This window comes from Pan troglodytes, chromosome 14 (assembly GCF_028858775.2).
Source record: "Pan troglodytes isolate AG18354 chromosome 14, NHGRI_mPanTro3-v2.0_pri, whole genome shotgun sequence".
Taxonomy (NCBI): domain Eukaryota; kingdom Metazoa; phylum Chordata; class Mammalia; order Primates; family Hominidae; genus Pan; species Pan troglodytes.
In genome coordinates, this window is record NC_072412.2 from 85,072,233 (window position 1) to 85,093,117 (window position 20,885).

General features: G+C 34.4%; 1 protein-coding gene across 50 annotated transcripts in view; it reads right to left on the reverse strand.

Annotated features, from left to right (window-relative positions):
* Window positions 1-20,885, reverse strand: part of RBM26 (RNA binding motif protein 26) — a 92,118-nt gene that overhangs the window by 70,362 nt on the left and 871 nt on the right. The window lies entirely within an intron of this gene.

Consider the following 20,885-nt stretch of genomic DNA (forward strand, 5'->3'; position numbering starts at 1 on the left):
TAACTTTAGAACACGGATATGCACCCACGTCTGTTCCTTCCAAATTTTCATTTTATATTCAGGAAAAATATCTAATTTGCATCAAAGTCATGATTTTATATTCTGTACTTAGAATTACTCTTTTAAAAATCCAAATTTCATTGCAGCAAGCATAATACATACATTGAAAATTTTAATTGTAGTTTATTACATGCTTCACTTAATTCAAACAAGAAAGCAAAAATAGATTACTTATATACAGTAATTAGTTACAGCAAAGACTACTCATTAAGAGTTATTATACACCCAGTTCATTCTACAAAATAAAATCAAAATATAAGCATATCTAAATATGATCCATCCTTGAGCATCACACAATCTATTAATACTTCTTCATCACTGCAAAATGTATCACAATACATGTAATTATAACACTGAAAACTATTGGCCAGTTTTTTATTCCCCCACATCATTCCAAGAAATAGCATGATTCCATCTTACTTTTAGAACAGTGGTTCTCAAACTTTTTGGTATCAGGAGCCCTCCATGCTTTAAAAATAGGAACCACTCCAAACAGCTTTTTATTTAAAAGAGTTATATCAATATTTAATAAGAATTAAAATTGAGAAAAAATTTAGTTTAGTTTGATATAATAAATCCATTAAAACTAGCATAAAAACTCTCTATATTTGTTTGAGTAATCAGAAGAAGAATTTATGTGCAAACAAACAGGAAGCCCATATGTGGGGCTGGCTTTTTTTCTGAATCCAGGAGTTCAAATCATATCACCAGGACTCTCTATTCTGCATTTTTCACTTTCAGAAATGCTCTCTATGTGTGTCAAAAATGATGGCCCCCAAGCAGTTCCCAGCTTACATTATTCTAACAGCTAGTGAAACCAGAAAAAGGAGCCTACTCTTCTCTCCCCCAGCATCCGTACTGGCCTCTGAAAATGACTCATCTTCCCCATTTAGGTCATATCCCCACTGCAGGTCAGGGATAGGCAGAGCTCTATGATAAACAGCCTCACCTGAAATTAAATACCATATTTTTAAAATTAAAAAAAAACACAAAAACTATTTTTCCAAAATAAAATACAAATTTTCTGAGAAGAGTGACCATGTTTTACACTTTTTGCAAATACCTTTGTTTGGCTTAATAGAAGACAGGCCGATTCTTATATCTGTTTTTACATTCAGTCTGTTATGACATGTTATACTGGTTGAAGTACATGAAGAAAACCTGACCTGACACAGATACATAGTTGGAAAAACAAGGACCTCATAGACACCATGAAAGGCTCTCAGGAATTTCCAGGAATCCTGATATCACACTTGAGAACCATAGCTTTAGAAGTTACATAACTTCTAAATTAAATAAAAAAAAAAAAAAGAAGTGCCCATTAAGTGTCAAAGACCCAATAGTCAGATAACAAAACCAAAGTAAAAGTTTGTACTGTTCAGTGCAAACAGCAGCAGCCCAAATGACAAATTAAGCACAGACAGTTGTGGTTATAATTATGGTTATACATCAAGCCACAGAACTCTCTCTTTAAAAAAAAAAAAAAAAAAAAGGTGTATCTGCAATATGGTAACCCATGACTAACCTTCATATTTAGGGTTTTTTTTTTTAATTCCTATTCATAGTTGAGGAAGAATTGAGTTATCTGAGAAAAGACTGGTTCTAGAGGCCACCCCCACTCCATTACTCACATTCTATCTAGTTAACAACAGATCTCAGGTAATCTATCCCTCTGGTTACTAAAATGAGAGAGCAGAGGCTAGTGAACATTTTCTTTTAAAACCAAAAAGGCAAAATTATCCAAAAGAAATAGCACTAAAACTAGAAATACAAAAAACCTAGTTCTATCATCCTGTTGGATAAATTTGGCTGAGTCGATTAAGCCTTTAACCTTTTTCTCATATTTCTTTAAAAGGTCTGGCTAATGCTGTGTGGTTATACATGTTAGAGACTCACTTCTAAGTCTTTCTCTAACATTGCTACCAAAATTTTCTGATACGGTTACCACAGTCATGCCAAAATTTATCTTTAAAAATGAGAAATTATTATGGACACTTTTCCGGTCATGAATCTTAAGACTAAGCAAACTAAGCTTCAGTTTTTTCATCTAACAGCTGACTTGCCAAACTAGAAATAATTACAAATAAATATAATTACAAATAAGACACACTTTATTAACCTGCCAAGCACCCTAACAATCGTTAAGGGATTACTAAATAATGAACTATGATTAAAAAAATGCCTATAATCACCCCTAAAAATATACTTTAGTTAAATTCTGGTTGCTATATTTTAAGTCCTATATTACCTTTCAAACCTACTTTGTCCCAAGCCAAATTGTTAGCCTTTCCATGAAGCAGTCTGGTATTGAAGAAAAGCACTGAACTGTACTCCAAAAAACAATTTTCAGATTTCCAGTCTGGTGTTATTTCTGCTTTATTCACTAGTTATATAATCCTGCATTAGCATTTTATTTCTCTAGGCTTTAGTTTACTCATTTTAAAAAAAAAAAGGCACTGAACCATACGATCTGAAAAAGTGGGTCATTTTTGTGAAAAAATATTTGGCTTTCACCACCTTGCGCTCTTTCTCCCTTCCCATTCCCAGTAACGTTTAGTTAACTGAATTTCAAAATAATTTAGTACATAGCATTAGAATCTTCAAGAGAATTTTTTTTCTTTATGTCTTTCTAAAGAGTCACAGAATCCCATTTCCTCAGCACTCATGACCAAATTTTGAGCCCTTAGAAGGCATAAATAAATTCTACTTAATAGAAACATTTTGTGTATTTCTCCTAAATTGCCAGACTTATATAATTTCTGTACATTGTTTCTACCACTGTTACATAGCAACTACTGGTATGTTTGACTGTTTCTCCCGTTGGTATTACAGATAATTATGCCTGCCTTTTCCCTAGAACAAATCACAATGTATTGAGAAGGAGCTTCTAATTACCAACATTATAGCAATCTAAATTCAGGCATTTCACAACTCACTCTTAAACTAGACTAAGAAATAGCTAACTAGTCTTCCTTTGTCTTCAAAACGTTTTATCTAATCAAATCTCTACATGCCATAAACTGGAATGCAGTGGCGATCTCGGCTGACTGCAACCTCCGCCTCCCGGGTTCAAGCAATTCTCCTGCCTCAGCCTCCCCAGTAGCTGGGATTACAGGCATGTACCACCACGTCCGGCTAATTTTTGTATTTTAAGTAGAGATGGGGGTTTCACCATGGTGGCCAGGCTGGTCTCGAACTTCTGACCTCAGGTGATCCACCCACTTGGGCCTCCCAAAGTGCTGGGATTATAGGCGTGAGCCACCGTGCCCAGCAAGCAACATTCTTAAAAAGAGACTGGATCAAGTAACTCCTGTTTTAACCTTCCCCACATCTCATAATATAGCTCCAAAATTGTCCAATCACTTCAGTATAGCAATAAAACTTCCTCTACATCTGAAACCCACAGAGGCTAGGTGGATTCAAGAGCCTTTTCCTAATCACAACGTATACTCACAATTCCTCCAAACTTCATGTATTCTCACAGAACTTAACTGTTCCTCCAATTTGGCTGTTTAATGTCATCACAGGCATCCAAACTTAACACGATTCAATTTAGGTAAGTACATTAACAACTTTAGAGACTGGTAACTGCAAGTTTATAAAGCAGTTTTCAAAAATAAGTTCTACCTATTTCAGTCTGCTTGCTACTATAAAAAAATTAAACTTTTTAAAAAGGTAAAATAAGCACTTGAGATCATTAAAGAAAGTAATAGTAACAAATAAGAAACGTCACAATGACAATTTCTTACAAAATATGTCCAAAAAAGATCACAAGTTACAGGCCTCAAAGTACCTGTTATTGCATTTATAACTATTACAAGGAGCAACAAATAAACGACCGGCTGAAGTATATATTAATGCTATGTGGAATCTATAATCATTCAAACACTTTTCATTTATAAGTGACTTCATTTAAGATTTTATAAATTTTTTTATCAACTTTTAAATTGCCTGTAAAATGGAAAATAAATAATTGCAGAATGTATGGAGCAGAGATATACAGAACTCAAAAGTAGGCTAGAATTTACACTGACATACTATCTCCCATAACTTCTTTTAAAATGGCTCTTTGAAACAAAAAACAAAATGAGGAACTACTTATAATGCAATACATAACATCATAAAACAAGTTCCTCTGAAGTACTGGATTTAAACCAAGAAAGTATACTTAATACTAAGAAAGCCTCCAACAGCAGCATTAGCTGACTTCTAGAAAATAACTTCTACTAATGAGAATAAAGCAAACATACACATAGAGGAAGATGTTCATTGCAGAGTTAAAAAGTCAAAAACAGTGTACCAGTTGCGTTGTTAAAGAAAAAAAGAAACGGGAAAAAATAGTTATTTGGAAAGCCAAAGAAAAAAGCAAACAACCTAAATGACAAATAAGAACAGAATGGTTACATAAACTATAGTCTCTCATCCACGTACTAACCAAGCCTAATCCTGCTTGCCTTCCAAGTTAGATGAGATCAGGGGTGTTCAGAGTGGTATGGCCGTAGATAATTTGGTCATGCAAAACACTGGATTTCAGCCATTGTAACGGCATAAAAACTACATATTAACAGTAAAAGTTCAAGGATGGGAAACGTAAAGAGGATTTTGCTTTTCAAGTCAAAGTCTTTTGGTAAGTCTTCCTTGACTACATACAGGAAGTACTTAAATAATTCAAGAAAATAAGCTTTTTTCCCCTAAAAAGTAATAATTACATCATAAATAAAGCACTATTTAAACAAAGTGCAATACACTCACATAATGGAATTCTATGGAACCACTGGAAAGAATAGGAATCTACCTAACAGTATACTTTTATGGGATGATGTGCAGTGTTACTGGAAATACTAGTTGTAGTAGCAACATATAAATGATTCTATCTATGAAAAAAAGTTATGTATATTCATCAATAGGTGGCACATGCATATTTTTACAGATATATGTTTACAAGTTTATATATGAGAATCAGAAAGGAATAAGAAGACTGATTTTTGGTTTCTATTTCTACACTGTTTAAATTTTTATTAGAACCATCATGTACTATTTTTAATTAGTAAGACTTAAGAAATTGTGTCAAATTAACTAATCCAGCCTAAAAATAATGACAGCATTATTGTTAACTACTGTATATACCATGATTCTGACAACAGAATACTACTCAGCAATACAAAGAAGCAAACTACAGATATATGCAATAATATGGATAAATCTCAGGCACATTAAAGCCTTGCTCAAAATAATACTCTGATTCCACTGACAGAAAAGTTCTACAACAGGTAATACTAATATATAGTGTAAAAAAGGCAGAACACTGCTTTCTTCTAGAGGTAGGTGGGGGCATGGGAAAAGAAATGAGTAAATTTTCCAGGGCAAGGGTAATGTTATCTTAACAGGTGACTGGGTTACAAAAATGTATACACTTGTCAAAACTATAAAATGGTACACTTAAGATCTGTGCACTTGATTGTATCTGTATTCTAAAATTAAACTAAAATACTGAAGTAAAGCATGGTATGCATGCTTTAGGGGTAAGTGCACTGACATCTGCGATTTACTCTGAAATGAACCAAAGGATAATAGTGACAAGCACACTAAAATGTTAATGGTAGAATCTCAATGACGGGTATGTCACTGTAAAATTCTTTCAACTTTTCTGTATATTCAAAATTTTCAAAATAAAGTTGTAGGGCAAGGGCAGTCAAGGAAAACCAGGCAGGAAAATTCTAAAAATGAACATTATTGACAGAGGACTAGCCTTTTATCACCAAAAATAAGAGAATAGTGTAAAAGATATAGATCAATCTATAAAAATTCTAGAATAAACCCAAATACATATAAGAACTTAGTATCTATTTAAGGTTGCATCTCAAATCCCTGGGAAAACATGGATTATGCAGTCAAGTTTTATAGAGATAACTTTGTGTGCATCTGAATAAAAATACATAAATAAGGCTATATCCATACTTCATACCTGGATTTTCTTTAAAAATAAGATCATAAAGGACATGGATGATACTACTTGAGAAAATACAGTGACTGGTTTCCATTTTGCCTCACTGACTTCTCGTGGTAAGTCACAGTACGATTTGTAGCACGCATATAGTCAATTAGAGTTCATTAATTGACTGGTAAGCCAATTAGTATGCTGGCATACAGTAAGCACAACTAGTGATAGCTTTCGCTATAATATCACTGGCAGTAACTTCATCTCAAAATAGGGAAAGTTTTTCTGACTATGACTACAATAGAAAATCCAAACCCCATGAAATAAAGGATAAATTCAACTACATAAAATGAAGCATTTCTTTTTGTGTGTGTGTGTTTTTGAGACAGTCTTGTTCTGTAGCTCAGGCTGGAGTGCGGTGGCGCCATCTAGCGTCACTGCAACCACCACCTCCTGGGTTCAAGCGATTCTCCTGCTTCAGCTTCCCCTGTAGCTGGGATTACAGGTGCCCACCACAACACCAGGCTGATTTTTATATTTTTAGTAGAGACATGGTTTCACCATGTTGGCCAGGGTGGTCTCGAACTCTTGAACTCAAATGATCCACCCACCTCAGCCTCCCAAAGTGCTGGGATTACAGGCGTGAGCCACCGCACCCAGCCGAAGCATTTCTATATTAGAAAAATTACCATAAGCAGAATCAAAACATAAATGTCAGTATGGGAAAGAGAAAGTTGCAGATCATATCACAATTTCCCTAATACATGAAAAGCTCCTACAAATCAACTTTTTAAGAAACCAACAATGTATCAGAAAAACTAGGGAGTGTATGAACAATCAACAGGAAAAAATATATAATACGTAACACACAATATATAATTATATATTATACAATAATACATAATTATCTAATTACATATTATACAATAATACATAATTATATATTATACAATAATACATAATTAATTATATATTATACAATAATACATAATTAATTATATATTATACAATAATACATAATTAATTATATATTATACAATAATACATAATCTAATTATATATTATACAATACACAATTATCTAATTATATATTATAGAATACACAATTATCTAATTATATATTATACGATAATACACAATTATCTATATATTATACGATAATACACAATTATCTAATTATATATTATACGATAATACACAATTATCTAATTATATATTATACGATAATACACAATTATCTAATTATATATTATACAATAATACACAATTATCTAATTATATATTATACAATACACAATTATCTAATTATATATTATAGAATACATAATTATCTAATTATATATTATACAATAATACATAATTATCTAATTATATATTATACAATAATACATAATTATCTAATTATATATTATACAATACATAATTATCTAATTATATATTATACAATAATACATAATTATATATTATACAATAATACATAATTATCTAATTATATATTATACAATAATACATAATTATCTAATTATATATTATACAATACATAATTATCTAATTATATATTATACAATAATACATAATTATCTAATTATATATTATACATAATACATAATTATCTAATTATATATTATACAATAATACATAATTATTATATAAGTATATATTATACAATAATACATAATTATTATATAAGTATATATTATACAATACATAATTATATAAGTATATATTATACAATACATAATTATTATATAAGTATATATTATACAATACATAATTATATAAGTATATATTATACAATAATACATTATTATATAAGTATATATTATACAATAATACATAATATTACACAATAATACATAATTATTATATAATTATATATTATACAATAATACATAATTATTATATAATTATATATTATACAATAATACATAATTATATAATTATATATTATACAATAATACATAATTATATAATTATATATTATACAATAATACATAATTATATAATTATATATTATACAATAATACATAATTATTATATAATTATATATTATACAATACATAATTATTATATAATTATATATTATACAATAATGCATAATTATTATATAATTATATATTAATTATATATAAAAATATAATTAATTGTATAACAGTAATATATAATTAGTAATTATATATAATTACATTATATATTATTTATGATGTAACCATTACTTTTTAGGAAAAAAGCTTATTTTCTTAAATTATTAAATTAATCTCTGGAGCATTATATATTATATACAATTATTATGTAAGTATTATGTACTATATATGTAATGGTTACATCATAAATCACATATATTCTAATATATTAGTTATATAATTATATGTTATATATTATATATAAACATAATATGTAAAATATGTTATCCATATATAATTTATATATATTTATATATATAAATAAACATAGGAAAAATTTTCCAACCTAACTTTTATAAAACAAACGCGCATTAAAACTATGTTAGCCATTCCACCTCGGGCTGGATGTGGAACATCACAAGAGACCACTGCTCTCACCCCAACAAGAAACAAGCCGCTTTAACTACAAAACTGTAGTATTTTTTAAAACCCAACAAGCTTGAGAAGACCAAAAAAAAAAATCCGTAAATGAACTAACTACATTCTAGAAAGTGACAAACTCTTCAGAAGAGCAAAGAAACCCATGTTTACTCTCATTCCTGCTGGAAAGTCAGGAAGAAAAATCTGACTCCATAGATGGAGGTACAGAGAAACCAGCGAAACTTTAAATCATCTTTTAGCAGTCATATACACATGCTGTCGAGAGATTAGAATCAGAAGTACCACAAGCCACAAAGTGAGTCTACAGCCACTCATCAACACTTACTAACCAAAGACTCATGAGTAATTCTGGGAGCAAGGAAGAACTACAAGAGATTACCAAGGAACTACTAGCTTCCAGCTAACAAAGTCTGAGTGTAGAGCACAAGGGCTGAGTGAAACCCCTCTGAGGCATTCTTGGGTGGGTTACCATTCAAAAGACAAGGAAAGGAGCAACAATGCTGAAAAACAGTTCCAAAAGTCATAAAGGCAGGAGGTAGGAGTTAAGAACAAAGATCTCTCCAGCAATTCAAAAACCTGGAACCACGGGCATCTGATCTCTCAAGCTGCCCACGTGGCCCTCTTCCAAGTGTACTTTACTTCCTTTCATTCTTGCTGTAAACCATTTTAATAAACATTCACTCCTGCGCTAAAACTTGCCTCAGTTTCTCCTTCTGCCTTATGTCTCCTCGGTCGAATTCTTTCTTCTGAGACAAGAAGTGAGGTTGCTGCAGATCCATATGGATTTGCAGCAGGTAACATACATCGGTTCCGCCTGACTTGGGTACATTCCCTACTTGTAAGAGACCTGTACACAGTACCGTCTTCGGCTGGAGACATTCAACCCCCATACAGTTTTCTTCTCCCATTCGCTGTCTGGCTTACTAACCAACCCTCAGAACAATTCCTCTTGGTCACAAGTGGCTCTCCTCCCCCCGTATGACCACTGAGATCACCTTGTGGGGGTGGGAAGGACCTTGGGGTCTGCACCAAGTAGACCTGAGGCACTAATGGCCCTCCTGGGCAGGAGGCTCACGAGAATGATAGGGTTAAAGCTTAAAACTGTGCAGTGCTTGGGGTTTCCTGTTTTCTCAACTAAAATCAGCTTTTCTCCAAGAAGCTGCACTGCCTATTCTTTTTGTGTGTGTGTGTTCTGAAATGGCTTTGTGCACCTGCTGGACTGTTCACCTTGGGGGCAAGTCTGCTTCTCTGTTTTCACTCTACATGCCACGTGACTTCTTAAACACACACTTCCTATTATTTGTGCGCCTGCGGCTTTTACTGCATTTACACAGCAGCAAAGACCCGGGATCCCCAGCAGATATCCCCTGAGATTTATACTTGTTCTTACCCTACCAGCTCAAATGACCTCCAACCTTCCCGTCTGCTGGCACATTGTGGGGACAAACACTAACTGGAACTGCCGCTCTGCTAGCTCCTTACGACTTACCATATGCTTTCCATTCCAGCCCCATGGCTGAGTTTTCTGGTGGCTTTTGAAGCAGTTTGTCTACCTCCATAAAGGCTCACTCTGGCCCTTCAATGATTCCACCTACTTGCTTTTTGAGTTAGCACCCCTTTGGTAGGAAGAGAAATTCTTCTGCCATTTGCGAGTCCTTACCTCAAGCCCTAAGTCCTCTAGAGGTTACTACTTTCTGTCAAGAGGGCAAATAAACGTTGCCCTCTGGAATCAAAGTGCCGTTTTTGGAAGCATATAAAGGCTGTCCATGAGTATTTCTCTTGCTTCCTCCCAACTTCCTTCTGTAGCATCCATTTCTCTATTCCGTGCCTTTCTCAACATGCATCAAGATCTTCAAGGTCTTATTTGAACAAAAGGAAGTCCAGCCCCCTTGTAGCAATTAGCTAAATTTTATTTTATTTTTATTTTTGACAGAGTCTCGCTCTGTTGCCCAGGCTGGAGTGCAGTGGCACCAGCTTGGCTCACTGCAACCTCCGCCTCCTGGGTTCAAGCGATTCTCCTGCCTCAACCTCCTGAGTAGCTGGGATTACAGGCACCCATAACAACACCGGGCTAATTTTTGTACTTTTAGTTCGGACGGGGTTTCACCACATTGGCCAGGATGGTCTTGAACCTCTGATGTCAGGTGATCTGTCCACCTTGGCCTCCCAGAGTGCTGGGATTACAGGTGTGAGCCATGGCACCCAGCCCCAAAGGGAAAATTCTCATTCTGCCCTCAAAGCATTTGAAGGCAATGGTGAACTGAATCAAACGAAAGTTGTTACAAAGCCCAGAACCAATTAGACTACAGGGCAACTGACTCAGCCTCCACTCAAGTGGCCTAACAAAAAAAAGGCATGCCCCCTTACTGAAAATAAATCTTATTTACTTCAGTCTCTACAGTCCTTTTACACAAAAGATCTAGCATAAAACCAACTAAAGGGAACACAAAATAGTAAGAAAATGTGATCTACATGAGACGAAACAGTCAATGGAAACATACTCAGAGACTGTCCAGATATTAGACGGGGACTTCACAATAATGATAAAAATGCTAAAGAATTTACTGGAAAATGTGGACAACATGCATGGAGAGGTGGGGAACTTCAGTGAATACACAGAAACTATTAAAAAGAGCCAAATGGGAAAATCCAGAAATAAAAAATTTGAATCAGAAATAACTCTCCTTCGCAGTCTGGAAACGGTAGAGGAAACACAATAGTGAACTTGAAAACAGGAGGAGGTTCATATCTATAATCCCAGCACTTTGGGAAGCTGAATTGGGAGGATTACTTGACACCAGAAGTTCAAGACAAGTCTAGTTAACATAGTGAGACCCCATCTCTACAAAAAAAAAATAAAAATTAAATTAAAAAATTAGCTGGGTGTGGTGGTGTGTGACTGCCATTCCAGCTACTGAGGCAAAAGAATCCCTTGAGCCCAGGAGGTCAAGTCCGCAATGAGCTATAATCATGCCACTGCACTCCAGCTTGGGCAACAGAGTGAGGCACTGTCTCTAAACAAACAAACAAACAAAAAAATGGAAAATAAAAAGTATCCAAATCAAAAGCAAAGGGACAAAAGTAATTTTTTAAAACATACATGAGATTTTCAGGATAATATCAAATAATCTAACATACAAGGAACTAAATATAAAGTCTCAGAAAAAGAGGAAAAAAAAATGGGGCAGAAAAATTTTGAAGATATAGTGACCATGAACTTTCCAAAACTGATGAAAGACCCAAAACACAGATCCAAATTGGCAAATCTAAGAAGGATAAAACACATAAATACAGACAGACAAGCCTATCATCATCAAACTGCTGACCAAATAAAAGGAATTGAATCTTAAAGGTAGTCAAAGGGGGAAAATAGACACATTACATTCAGGAGAACGAAGACTCAAATGACAGCAGATTTCTCACCAGAAACAACAGAGGACAGTGGCAATGGAACAATATCATAAATTAGCTGAAAGAAAGGTGTAAAACCAACGACCTAGGTTCCACTTTAAGAAAGAGGAAAAGGACAGCAAATTAAACCCAAAGTGTTTTAAAAGGGAATCATAAAAATAAAACACTGAAATAGAAAATAGAAAAAAAAGTTAACATTGTTCTTTAATAAGCTGAATAAAACTGAAAAACTAATAGCAAAATTGATTAAGAAAATAAAAGAGCAACCAAAGGTATAATTAAAAAGGGGAAAGGAAGCATCACAATAAATCCTAGTTATTAAACGAACAGTAAGGTTACAATGCAAGTAACTTTATGTCAATAAATTTGGCAACTTCAGAAAAATCCTTGAATATCATAAATTGTCAAGAGTGACACAAGAAGAAACAGAAATACCTACACAGCCCTATACCTATTAAAGACATTGATTTTATAACCAAAAAATCCTCACAACAAAAATTTCAGTCCCAGATGGCTTCACTGGTGAAGGATCCCAAAAATTTTAAGGAAAAAAAAATAGTACTAACCCTAAATAAATTTTTTCAGAAAAACGGAGGATAGAATACTTCCACTTGTTTTAATATTATCAAATCTACCATAATATAACATGATCAAGCCTGGTTTACCTCAGGAATACAAGATTGGCTTAATATTTGAAAAGCAATCCATGTAATACACCATATTAACAAAAAAACGGAAAAATCTGTATGATCGTCTCAACAGATGGAGAAAAAGAACTGGCCAGGAACAATGGCTCATGCCAGTAATTCTAGCACTGGGAGGCTGAGGCAGGCAGATCACCTGAGGTCAGGAGTTCAGGACCAGCCTGGCCAACATGGTGAAACCCCACCTCTACTAAAAATACGAAAAATTAGCCAAGGGTGGTGGCGCACGCCTGTAGTCCCACCTACTCAGGAGGCTGAGGCCTGAGAATCGTTTGAACCTGGGAGGTGGAGGTTGCAGTGAGTCGAGATTGCACCACTGCACTCCAGCCTGGGTGAGAGAATAAGACTCTGTCTCAAAAAAAAGAAAAAGAAATAAGAAGTTAGCCAAGTTAACAATAACCTTTTATGACAAAAATATTAAGCAAATTAAGAAAAAAATTCTCAATCTGGTAAAAGGCAGTTACTAAAAACCTAGAGCCAATATCAGTAATAGTGAAACATTTAATCTCTTTCCCTTTAGACTGGAAACAAGACATGGACGTCCACTCTTACTACTTCAACATTGTACTATTGCTTCTAGCCAGCATGATAAGAAATGAAGGTATATTGGGAGGTTGAGGCAGGCGGATCATGAGGTCAGGAGATCGAGACCATCCTGGCTAACACGATGAAACCCTGTCGTCTCTACTAAAAATGAAAAAAAAAAGTTAGCCGGGTGTGGTGGCACGTGCCTGTAGTCTCAGTTACTCGGAAGACTGAGGCAGGAGAATCGCTTGAACCCGGGAGGTGGACGCTGCAGTGAGCTGAGATCACGCCACTGCAATCCAGCCTGGGCAACAAAGCCAGACTCCATCTCGAAAAAAAAAAAAAGAAATGAAGGTATAAAAATCAGAAAATTGTCATTACTCATAGATGATGAGATTGGTAGAAGAAAATTCCACAGAATCTATAAAATAGCTACTAGAATAAGTACACTTGGTAAAATTTCAGAATTCAAGGTCAATATACAAATATATTTCTATATACTAACAATAAAAATCAGAAAATCAAAATTTTAAAAGCATTTGTAAAACATGTCGCAGAAAAAAATAACAAAAGAAATGCTTCTACATAGGTAAAATATCTCAAGAAGAATCACTAAGTAACAGATCTTGAACTTACTCCGTTATTTAATACACACATAAAAGATACTAAATAAAACCCTAAGTTAAAAATAAACTTTTACCTATTTCAAAGTTACTGCATGTAAATTGAAAAGACTTTTTCCATAGAAATAAGGTAGTAGGAGAGTAATGAGTAAGTCTAGTAGGAACAGCTTACCATTCATTCATTTCTCTCATTCATTCTTTTCTCTGGCACAAAGGAAGCAAGAAGAGGGAAAAAAATCTTACAAGCTATTTAGCTCAAGCTTCGGTTAGTCATTCTTAAGCTTAGGTTATGTACATAACTAACATGGGAATATTTTACATTTTGCTCATAATACAGTCCCTATCTCTCAGTTTAAGCATGTAAAATAATTTTGAGAAGCACTGTCAGCCAAAGATAAGGAAGTGCTAAAACATACAGAAAAAAAGTGCTAAATGCATTTTAACCACTCAGCATTCAGATGGAAAGGCCAAATAAGATTGCAGCAGCAAAATGTGACTATGAAAGTCAATTTATCACAAGTTAAGGGGATAAAGAAATAAAGAAAAATGTTTTAACCAATAATTATAGACTATTAACTCTTCTACCAGCTGTAAAATTCATCAGGTTAGAATTACTATAATTCTTTTATGTGCAGCTCTATGGAGACAGCAATCTTGCACATAGCAACATTCAATAATACTTAAACAAGTAAATATTAATATACTTCAATGACCTTTCCCTCTCAAAGAAAAAAAAAATCTGAACTTAAGCTTTACCTAAACTGAAGATGCTAGGAGTAAAAATGGAAAGAAGTAGACCCAAAGACTACTTAATCTTCAAATAGCTCACATATCTGCTGTTCTGAAGTTGGGTAGATTCTATAGTTTTACCCAAATTATTGCCTCTTCCCTTGGTTTTAGGTACACAAACTTGAAATTTCAACTAACACATTTAATAATCAGGTATATACTACACACAAAGCATTGTGCTAGATAATGTATATAATGAACAGGAACATAGTTAAATCTTAAGAGTTGGAGTCTGCTTTCAAGGGCCTGAGACTCTAATAATCAAGCTAAAATAACACGACTAAATAATTTAATGTACAAGTGATGAGTGTCATGACAACTGAAACCAGTGCTGAGAGAGAGGAGTCATGGTGGGAGGAGTCACTTCACCCAGCTGGATAGATCATAGACAGCTTTCTGGAAGAACTGGAATCACACTTGATCTTTGACTTCAACACAAAGAAAGGATATAAAGACAGTACACCGTAATACAACAAGGCTCTGGAATCAAAATGTCTTCTTTTGGATCCTGTCTCCATCACTTACTAGCTATGAATGAAGTATGCTAATTCATCTTCCTAATACCTATCTTGCACACAATGAATGTATAACAATTAACATATATTAATAGTAAGCACTCAATAAATGGTGCCCACTACTAATCTTCAGAAAAAAGAAACAGTAAAGTTTCAGAAAAAAGAAACAACAAAAATAACATGACAGTGAATCACGAAAGTTCAGCTTTGCTGAAATTAAGACTCATATAAAAAGTAGAAAGATATAAATGGAAAAGATAATTTAAAGCAAATCATTAGCTTTCTTAAAGGCAAGCTAAAAAGTATGCAATTTATTATCTGGGAATGCTGAAGGTTTTGATCAAGCAATGGGATACAAACAAGGCTGGGCATCCATGTCAGAAGAACTGGAAGGGAGAAAGGCCTAGAGATAAAAACAGATTTGTTAGGAAGCAAACTGCAATCATTTAGATACGGAGTGTGAGCCCCCTACTAAGCAATGTCAGTAAGGATTATTAAGAGAGAACGTCATGACTAAGTGAATGGGAGGGAGGAGAAGCCAAAAAATTTCAAGCCAGCATAATTTGGAGAAATGAAATTAAAATAAGTGAATCCAGAAAACACTTCTTTTCAGAAATTAGTCTGAAGTTTAGATGAGCGATCCAAGCAGATATACAGCCAGCAATTAGAGATAAAAGCTTAAGACTGTGAAGAGTGGTTAAGTCTAAACATACTTATGTGAAAATAAATGCAGAGTAGAGGTTCTAGTTTGGAATCCATTAACAAGCTCAGAGTGAAAAGCTCTGAAATTCAATGCAAATGTGTATGTATTTGTAAATCCTAGGGAGGCAGTCTTTAATCAGACTTTAAAGGATCTACAATATACACTCCAAAAAAAGTTTTTAAGAACCACTGGCATGTATTACAAAGAAAACCATTCATGGGAAAGGTCTTAGTCCGTTTGTGCTGCTATAACAGAATACCACAAGATGAGTAATTTATAAAGAAATTTATTGGCTCACAGTTCTGGAGGCTGGGAAGTCCCATATCAAGGTACTGGCAGGTTTGGCAATTATGATTCCAAGATAGACCTTGAACACTGCATCCTCCGGAGTTCCTCCCATGGCAGAAGTCAGAGGTCTCCCATAGCAGAAGTCAGAGGGGCAGAGGCAAAACCTAACCTTTTATAAAGGCATTAATCCAATCAACAAAGGCAGAGCCCTCGTGACCTAACAAAGGCAGAGCCCTCGTGACCTAATCACCTCTTAATACTTAACGAAATTAAATTTCAACATGAATTCTGGAGAAGACAAACATTCAAATCTTAGCAGTAATTAATGAAATGTCAGAAGTAAAAAATGGATGAAGAAAAAAATGTCAATGTAACAACACTGAAAAATACAATTAGAATCTGAAGAAAAGGAACAAAAGAGGGTAAGACTGACTTAAGAAAAGGAACCAACACATTAGGGATTCAAGGCAAGTAAGTTAAAAAGGTGGCATCAACACTGATGTTATACACGCATAGGGCAAAAAATATAAAACTTCAGGCAATAAATATAAATTGATTGGTAACACTGAGGTAAGTAATTTTGGTTGTAATTATATTACAACGAAGAAATTCTATTCCAAGACATTAAGAAGTAAATGGCTGAGGGCAAATTAACAAAAAATTAAAAGTCTGACTACTACTTCAAGATTTACCAGCGACAGGAACAGAAAGCTAGCAAGAAAGTGACTAGAAGCGTTTTATCTTTTGTTTTGTTTTTTGCTATTATTGCTGAGTTTTTCCTAAGGAATGGGAAATGGACTTACTATGCCAAAAGAAGCCAACTGAAAAGGAAAGGTCAAAGGAATAAAAAATACTCAAAAGTTCAGGAGTAAAAAGATCATTTAGCCAACCCAAAAGAATAACTCTTCCTATCAGACACGAACAAAAATAAATTTTAATGTGGTGAGAAAGGTGTAGTAACAAGTACAGGTGAAGGGAAAAATACTACAAAAACTCCAAAGATGTTTATTTCTTAAACTCTAAAGCACTGATAATCACGATGCTTCAGAACTTTGTTCTTTTACAATAGTAGCCAATACTATCAAAATGTCATAGTAAAAAAGTATATACAGTAACAGAAAACACTAGGATGCTGCATTCTGTAGTAGTAAATTAAGAATATGCACACAGCTCTAGAGTCAAAAAGCCTTAGTTTAAATCACTGTGGGCAAATAACTTCATGCTTCAGTGCCTCAGTATCATCACCTGCAAAATGGAGAGATAACAATGCTTACCTCATAAAACTTGTAAGTACAATAATACAAAATGTTTAACAACAATGCATACAGTTTAGGTGGTAGCCACAGCAGGAGTGTTGGTGATAATTCTAACAGTAGCAACAGTAGTAATGTAGCCTATCTGTGTTTAATCAACCAATATCTAAGAAAGGAGGGGAAGGGCAAGGCTCACAAACATGTGTCCCATTCAACCCTTTCAACTATAGATGGAAATAGTGTAATTCTTCCTATTATACCAATAAGGAAAGAGGAGGTTCCTTTGCCTAGACAGCTAATAAATGGCAGAAGTGAGATTTGAATACTGATCTGGACACAGAGATCTTCCTTCCACCACACACTTCCTCCACAGCACTACACAGTGGCAGAAGCACAACACTAGGCATTTTGTTCTTTACTACTCAACTCACAAAACCTCAGTACGTCATTACATCCACCTGCCCCTCAATTTTATTTTCTAAAAAATTAAAGTTTCATTAGATGTTTAGGTGTCTCTTCAGAAAAAAAAAAAACATGACTTTGATGTGTAAGTCCACCTAAAAGTTTTAAATACAGTAGAAAGTGTTTTCTGGTTTTTTTGTTTGTTTGTTTAAAAGTTTACTACAACAAAGGAGCTTAATTTTTTTTTCAGGACTTCTTATCATCAAAACGAAATGTTAGAAAAAAGACTAACATTTAGTTTCATATTATTGGCAAGTATGACTAAGCAAATCTTTGAGATAACAAAACATCAATCTTAAGCATTTCAAGATGACAATTTTAATAAAGTTCAAAATTCTCAATTTATGAAAAAGACATTGAAAATTATTTTCAATAATTTATGAAACTCAGAACCCTGATACATGTACAGAAGTTATGAAACAGTAAATACAGATATGCAGACTTCTATTTCACGCTGAAAACACAGCCAGGCTTTTTTTTTTTTTTTTAAACATCCATCTGAAAACCCTCTTGCCCTAAAACCCTTCACTGGCTTCCCACTATCCTTCAATAACATCCAAAGTCTTAAACATGACTCAACAAAGTCCTGTGTGATCTGGCTCCTATCTCTGGAGCTTTCCACTGCCATTCTTCTCCCTTGCTTTTTTCTATTTCTTTCAATTCCTCCAACATATCTTTTTTGTCCATTTTTAGGACCTCCATACAATCTGTTCACCAAACCTATAACGCTTTCACAGGTCTCCAATCCCATCCTTTTGCCCCAGCAAAGTATTCTTCATCCTTCCAAGCTGAGATAAACATTACACCAGGGAAGTGTTTCCTGACGTTCCCAGACTTCAACACCTATCTTTCCTGCTAAATGGTAAATAAAATGAAGTGAGTCATTTCATGTCTTGTTACCTACTATTTCCCCAATATCTTGCACACTGCTTAGCACAGAGTAGGTTAAGTACTCTTAAAATAAATGTTTGCTGAATTAACACATTCAAAATGTGGAGTAAGTCCAAAACCATGAAGTATTTAACCACCACAGGTAACTAAAAAGTTTTATGTAAGTTTCAAGTTACAGCTTACCCTTGGTCCTCTGTATGTTCCTCTCTCAAACAGAGGTCGTTTGGTAATTACAATGTTAAAGCAAAAAAAAAAAAAAAAAATTCCTTTTAGATAACAGATCATAACATTTCACAAAACCAACGTTAGAAACCACTGATCCATAATTGGGATCAGCTTTTATAAGTCATCATACAAAAGAATCCACCTGAAATGCAATTAAAAGGACAAGAACTTGAATAAGGGCTCAATTTTACCACAGCTACACACATTAGAAAAGGACCAATTACAATTCCCAGTGTCTAGGCTCTACTAGCAGTGCCTTATTTATTACAACATAATGACTGCAGTGCTACAGCCATCGAGAGTAGGCTTTATGATGCATGGAATATGTTTCATTAAGACTAAAGAAAAATTACAAGCATACACTCTAAGTGGCTACAGTCTTCTCATTTAGGTAAGATGGAGGGATACGGCAGTAAATCTAATATGAAACTGAACGCTTAAAGGAAAGCTATTTCAATCCAAAACATTTATAAGTTTTGTATTCACCTAATAACTACTGAATGCTAATTACACACCAGACAGTAGTCTAAGATTTCCTTAATACACACTCATTATTTTCCCAATTTTACAGTTGAGGAAATGGAAGCCCTGAGTTAAGTAACTTACCCAATATCATACAGCTGGTAAGTGGCAGAGGCAGAATTCAAAGCCAGACATTCTGCTCCAGAGTTCTCCTCACCGCTATACTATGATGCCCACTCTCCAATACACCGAAATAGGACTTCCATCTGCACAACTCCACTCCAGTGAAACTATTTTGCTAAGGTTACCAATGACTTCCACTTTGCTAAATCTAAGGGCTACCTATTTGCCTCCATTTTTTCATGCATTCTGCAGCATTTCGTAAACTCCTCTCTTTTGCCATACACTTGTTCTTTAATGACATAAAGCCCAGTTTTCCTCCTGCCTCAGTACTAGGCCCTCTTCTCTTCCCTATCTACACACTTTTTCTATGAAATTTCCCACAATGTCATCGTCTTAAATACTATCTGCATGACTCCAGATTTCTCCAGTCCTGTCCTGAGTTTTAGACTCATATATTCAATGATCTGCTATCACACTTAGCTGTATCCCACAGACTTCATACTTACTGTATTTATTATTATCAAAACTAGCCATCCCCTTTCCTTCTCCCCTTAACCTGTTCTCTGCCTTCTCTACTATCACCCATTCTGTTGCTTGGGTTATCTAAGGCACCACCCTTGATTTCCCTTTCCCTCATCTCCCGCATTTAATCCATTAATTTTACTTATGAAATGTATTTGGATCTGCCTGTCTCCACCATCACTCTAATGCAAACTAGCCACATCTCTGCCTACAACACACTTCTGAATAGTCTTCTTACTTCCATTATTGCCCTTTCAGTCTCTACAAAATAGGCAGAGTTAAAACAAAATTAAATCAGTCCTTGTCTGCTTTAAATCATCTCATGTCTTCCCATACATGATGTGGCCCCTACTTACTTGTCCAACTTGTTGCCTTTATATTCTCTCCCTCATCACAAGGCTCTTTCCAGCCACAGTGGCCTTTCTCTTTCTGAAACACACCACAATCACTTCTGCTACAGGGCCTTTCATTTGCTCTTCCTTTTGCAAGGAATGTTCTTTTCCAAGACTTTGACACACATGGTCCCTTCTCTTTAGATGTTACTCCAATATCACCTTCTCTGAGAGTCCTTCCTTGACCAATGTGAAGTAGCCCCCCTCATAATCACTTTTACATGATTCTCTATTATTACAATAGTCACAGCTCTATTAATATCTGGATTTATTTATGTCTTGTCGATTTTAGAATTTAAAAGCTCTATCCCCAAAGCCTCCCGTAGTATACAGTAGGTACCTAATAACTTTATTAAATACGTGAATTTTCCCCATTGCATTATTGTAAATCAACCAATTCTGATTAAGCACTTTGGTTCATGTCATATTTTGTAT